We start from the raw sequence: 6,515 nt of genomic DNA, 5'->3' as shown, positions 1-6,515 counted from the left end.
GCTTCCCTTGGTTTGCTCAGCTTGTTTTCTTATAGAACCCAAGACTACCAGCACAGGGATAGTACCCCCCTCAATGGACCCTCCCACCCTTGATCACTAAGTGAGAAAATGCCTTACAGTTGGATCTCATGGAGGCATTTCCTCAAGGGAGGCTCCTTTCTCTGGGATAACTCCAGCTTATGTCAAGTTGACACACAAAACCAGCCAGTACAACATACATATAAATTTTTTTAGAAAGATACTTTTTAAAAACAGTCAATTAAGGGGGGTTTTGGTTGAGTTTAGACAAAAGGTTCCAGACAGGCAAGAGTCAAGTCACCTCACTTGCCACTTGCCATTTTATGACCTTGAGTCACTCAGTTCTACCGATGTCCTTCCTGACTCCAGCCTGTACTAGCTGTATAATGTTGGGGCAGTCACAATCCATGTCTCGGACTCCTCATCAATGGAGTGGAAATTGTACCTGTTCCTACAGCATAGGCTTCAAAGAAAGACTGAGCAATGAGCACACCCAGAGCCTTTGAACATTTTCTCAGAGAATGAGTTCCACACGGGGCTGCACATGGCCTGTCTTTGGCAAAACTGCCACATGACTGGGCCTCGTAGCTCCTGATGATAGTTAATGATAAGCCTGGAAACAGGAACAGCCAGAGTAGAAAAGCCATGAGCAGCCAACAGCACACCTGCACGGCACTTGAGAGAAGGGGTTCTCAACCTGTGGGTCATGACCCCCTGTGGAATTGCGTATCAATATTTACCTTGTGATGTATAACAGTAGCAAAATTACAGTTATGAATTAACAGCCAAGTAATTTTATGGCTGGGGGTCAGCCCCACAAGAGGAACTGTGTGACAGGGTCCCAGCACTAGGAAGGCTGAGAATCACTGCTTTCAAGTCTAATATTTAGCCAGCCTCAAACTTTTCTCATGGTGGTCAAAGCTCTGGAGTGGATAGAATCGCACCAGTCAGCTCTTGACTTTTGACACGACTTTCATTGAAATCACTTGGCTTACACTGGAAAATTTTAAATCCCTTTCCTTTGAGTTGTATTTGGTGTCTGGCTCTTCAAATATGTCTATGGACTGTAGCCATTATATTTGGATAAAATTAATTACTGTGTCCATATTAATCATCAGTTACCATTAGTATAAGAATATCTCTTAGCGTCTCTTGTTATGTTGTGAACTTCTGGAAGTCAGCATTCACTCAGTTATTTGGCCTATAGCCTCAGCCCATGTTCTCGACATTGCTTTGGACATCCAGGATGGAGCAGTGAACAGAGAGCTTCTCCTTCCTCCTCAGCAGCTACAATGCTCCATCAGAGGCTTCGCAGATCTAGCCCCTAGCCCAGAACCAAGTAGCTGTTCAGATGTCTCAGGCTGGCCGACTGGAAGAGTGGATCTGTGTTCCTGTGGATGGGTGTGCTGTATTCAAACAAAAGGACGAAGTGAGAGGTGAAATCCACTCTTCTACACTTTTGAAAATAACTGTCATGTGATCTTGAAAATGAACTGGCTGTCCCATGTTCCTCCTCTGTATGAGTTCCCATTTGGCGTTATGCAGTGGATGAGGCAGCGGGTGATTGAATAAGAAAATGTTAACTAACATGGAATAGGCACATCTCCAATGGAGGGTTAAAGGACTGCATGTGATATAATATGTATTTTAAATATTAAATATATATTTAAATATATAATACTTAAGCATATTTACATATAATATAAACATTTAAAATATACTTAAATTATATATGTGTGTGTATATATACATATACACATATGGAAACTCCCAAAATCTTTCATGTTTCTCCTCCCAAAGACATTAAATATTAAATATGAGAAATTTCTGTCCTAAGACATAGATATTTGTGCCCCAACATAATTACTGTGACTCACTTTTTTAAATGTTGAGTTTGAACCCTCTCCATTTGGACTTTTGTTTGTGTTTGTGAGAGAGAAACCCTAATCTCTAGGAAGAGCCTAGAGAGCTGGGGTAGATGGCACTTGTAAGAGACAGAGCAAGGCTGGCTCCTCAGAAAGACTCCCAAAACGTTTCCCATGAAGCTACAGCCCTCACTTCAGGTCTCATTCACATAGGTCTTGCTGTATTGTGGTGCTTTGAATGAGAGCCTGGTAGAGTCTGTGGTGATTTGAGTGAGCATAGCTTCACATGTTTGAATTCTTGATCCCTAGTTGGTGAAACTATTTGGGGGAAGGATTAGGAAATGTGGCCCTGCTGTAGGAGGTACATAACAGGGAGTGGGCTTCTCATTTTCAAAAGCCTAGTCTCACTCTCTGTCTCCATCTTTCGGGCGTGATGTAAGCTCTCAGCCATTGTTCCTTGGCTATGTGTGTCTGCTACCACCATGCTTCCCACCATAGTAATCCTGGACTAACTCTGAAATTGTGTTTTATAACTTTCTTTTATAAGCTGTTCATAAAATTTAATGTATATGAGGGCCCTGTCTTCATGAATGCCTGCAGGCCAAAAGAAGTTACCAGATTCCGTTATACATGGTTGTGAGCTGCCATGGGGTGCTGGGAATTGAACTCAGGACCTCTGGAAGAGCAGCCAGTACTCTTAACCACTAAGCTACCTCTCCATCCCCCTCTTAACTGTTTATAAATTGGCCAATTCAATGCTTCTTTTTCTAATCTCCCTTGGTCATGGTGCCTCTTCACAGTAATAGAAAAGCAACCAAGACAGGATCAAGTATGTGAACACCTGGTCCCTAGGTAGCACTGTTTGATGAGGAGGCACAAAACCTTGCTGGAGGAAGCCCGTCACTGTGAAAGGTTGTAGCCTCACCCACTTCCAGTTCACTTTCTCTGTTTCTTGACTGAGTCTGGAGATGTGCTCTCTCAGCTTCCTGTTCCAGCTGCCTGCTGCCATGCCTTTCCTGTATTTAAGGACTCTCCCACCAGAACTGGAAGCTCAGATTCTTTTTCCTTAGATTGCCTTTGGTCACGGTATTTTGTCATAGCAGCAGGAAAGTAACCAAGTCATAGCCCAGTGCTACTGTTCGGAAGTGAGCCCCAAAGGGCATGGGACCAGTTAATTATTGGGAAGTAGCAGACACTTTACTACGTGCAGCCTCGTGGAGGGAAGTCGATTAACTGGAGAAATACTCCTCTAGGGTATAATGAGATTCTGGCCTTTCTTGTCTCTTTTATTCTGGTTGACCACAAGGTAAGCAGGCTTCCTCTGCTAGGCAGCCTCACAGTGTGCGGTGTGACTTTTCCTGGTGAGACATTTGCCTCAGATAGGGCACTAGAACAAAGAAATGATGCTTCTCACATCCAGTCGAGTTTATTTTGGTCACTTAGAGAAGTATGGGTAACCCAAACACAACTGCACCACGGAGAGGCCCATCCCTTTGAAAGCTGCATCCCTAGAGCTCCCAGCACAAATGCCAAATAGTGGGGCTCCAGAGTCGCCTTTCTCTCTGCAATTGTTGCTGCGGTCATATAATCCTGCTGGAGGAGGTGTGGCCTTAGAGTGTGTCTTCCTCCATCACCTTTCTACCTTATCCTTTAGGCACAGACTCTCCTGGACCCTGGAGCTGGGAAGCCAACAAACCCCTGAGGTCGCGCTGTCCCTGCCTACCCAGCACTGGGAGCAGGGTGCATGCACCCCTGTAACCTGTCTTATTTTCTAACGTGGGTGGGTGCTGGGGATCTTAACTCCTGTCCTCACACTTGTGCTTCAGGCACCTTTACCAAGCCCAGCCCCAACCAGTCATAAGTTTTGACCAGATTTGCTTGGTGCTGGGTGTTTGTTCAGTTTCTTTCCCTCTTGTGACGTAGGTGTAATCAACTCCCGTGTTTGTTCTGCCCCTTTCCTGAAGGACACATCATCTCAGGCTACCCAGTTTCATGGGGAGGAAAAAAAAAAAAACCCAGCAGTGCCCATATTACCCAAGAGCTTGGCAGAAACGCAGGATGCAGGCCGCCTGAAAACCAGAGTCTGCCTTTGTGCAGGACCTCCAGGTGTCTCATTTGCACATTAGAAGGGCGGACAGGAGGCCTCGGAAGGTGCAGGTCTAACCAGCGCCCTTAGCTGTCCTTGTCCCCACTGGCAGGAATGGAAATTCTCTAAAGATAGTTTTCTAAGGGTGGTCCAAAAACCTGCAAGGGCTTCATTTTGAATTTCACCACAAATCTTTCCAATCAGATTGTGGGAATCGGCCTTTTTAAAGAGAACAGGCTGCTCACTCCCGGGTGACTTATTTACATGAAAGTTGGAGAACCACAGATGCCCGTGCCCAGTTCCTCCTCCCCTTGAAGCAGTCTCTCCTTGAAAAGCGCCCTATCTAATTGAGTTCAGCCTAAAGCGGCCCATAGGAACTACTTTACTCTCTGAAGAAAACAAAATAGTCTTGTTAAGGTTAAAGAAGCTCTGTTTTATGCTAGGCATTCATTTCCATGCCGATAAATTCCCAGTAACCCTGACTCAGTGACACCGCCCCCCTGCGCCCCATACTAAATACACTTGTTATGACTAACTTTTTTTTTTTTGCTTCTGTAACTTGCTTACGCAGATACCCAAAGATTGTTTTAAGTTGCCTCAACCACTGAATTTGTCAAAATAGACCAGTTTTTACTTGCTTGCATAGACATTGAAGATCTTTGTGAGGTTTTCCCCTTTTAAAGTCCTTCCCCATATCCCTTCTGCGGGGCAATCTCCGAAGTTGGCTCCTGCTGGCAGCTAATCAACAAATCTTTTCATTACAATTGGATCAAGTCTCTGGTCTTCTCCCAGGGGTCACAAACTCCATAATAGTCACCTCCTTAGTCCTTCAAATCTGTGAGCAGAGTCCTCTTCCTGCCTGCGTACATGTCTTGGATCTCCCAACAGTTGCTTCTTCTGGTTGCCCTCCTGTGTCCTCCACCCTCACACTAGCAGCCTTCCGGTTCAGCTGTCTGTCCTCCACCCTCACACTAGCAGCCTTCTGGTTCAGCTGTCTGTCCTCCACCCTCACACTAGCAGCCTTCCGGTTCAGCTGTCTGTCCTCCACCCTCACACTAGCAGCCTTCCGGTTCAGCTGTCTATACTCCTCAGAGGAAGAAGCCCGAACCAGAGCAGACCTTTCTGTGGTACAAATGGTGCTATCGTTAGCTTTGACCAGAAAGTCACATGTTTTAGTATTTTATGTTGGTCTTTTGTTACAGTTGTTTTGTTTGTTTTTACAGCATCTCATATGTCCCAGGCTGGTCTCCAACTTGCTATATACATCCAAAGATAACTTTGAACTTCTTTCCTGCCTTCACCTCTGGCGTGACAGGATTTGGAGACATGCAACATCACACCCAGTTTCTGCAGTGCTGTTGATCAAACCTCAAGGCTTCATGTATACAAGACAAACACTCTACCAAATGAGCTACCAAATGGCAGTTTTGAGACAGGGTCTTACTATGTAGCCCAGGCTAATCTTGAATTCCTCCTCTTCCTCTTCTTCTTCCTCCTCTTCCTCCTCACCCCCCTCTGTGTGTATGTGTGTGTGTGTGTGTGTGTGTGTGTGTGTATGCCCTTGTGTACACATATGCAGAGGCTGCAGTTGGATATTGGATGACTTCTTCCACCATTTTACATCTCATTTTTTGAGGAGTGACTTGCCTGAACGCCGTGTTTGCCAGCCAGCAAGCCCCAGGGATCCTCCTGTCTCTGTCTGCCCAAAACAGAGACTGTAGGTGTGCCAGGTATCCAAAGGGTCTCAGACTTGTGTGGCAGATGGTGTACTGACTGAGCCCTCTCCCCAGGCTGATCCTAAGGCTTTGATCTTCCACCCTGTAACTGAGTTCTGGGTTCCAGGCATGTGCCATCACACTTGACTCTGGTTACTTTACTAAAGTAGCTGACAGTGCATTGTCTTCTTGAAAAGCTACCCATCATGGGATCACAATATAATGCTAATGTTTAGTTCTCATGTCTACCTCTGCACTTACGTTAACTTGCATTTGAACTTTACTCATAGCCCAGACAAATTTCACTGCCGTGTTTCTGCCCACTGTTTCAGCTGGCAATGGGTTTCTGGTCAATGGTCTTAAAGAGAATGAATAGTCTTAGATTACAAGCACTCCTTCCACCCTTCTCCCCCAAACACACACAACATGGATTCAAGCCTAACCTTGTAAACTTCTCAGTGAGGTCTTAAACACATTACTTGGTGTTATGCTTCGGATGTTAAGTGTTCCCACAAAGGCTCATGTATTGGAGGTTTGGGCTTTAGCAGGCGGTATGTTCGGCCATAGATGAATTCATAGCCGAATAGACTATAAGGTAGCGAGTCCTAGCTAGAAGAAGGTCACTAGACCTGTGCCACTGAAGAATTTTCCTGTCCCAAGACCCTGCCTGTATCTCTCTGCTTGGTGGCCGACAGGAGGTAAGCAACTTTGCACTGTTGTATCTTCTCACCATGTTTCTGCCTTGCCATAACCAAAGGCAATGGAGCCAGCCAACTGTGGGCTTAAAACCTTGGAAAGCATGAGTTAAGATAAATGTTTCTCCCCTTAAAG

The sequence above is a fragment of the Mastomys coucha genome, unplaced genomic scaffold, assembly GCF_008632895.1.
Source record: "Mastomys coucha isolate ucsf_1 unplaced genomic scaffold, UCSF_Mcou_1 pScaffold3, whole genome shotgun sequence".
Taxonomy (NCBI): domain Eukaryota; kingdom Metazoa; phylum Chordata; class Mammalia; order Rodentia; family Muridae; genus Mastomys; species Mastomys coucha.
The sequence above is the reverse complement of the archived record's forward strand: the minus strand, read 5'-3'. Positions refer to the sequence as shown.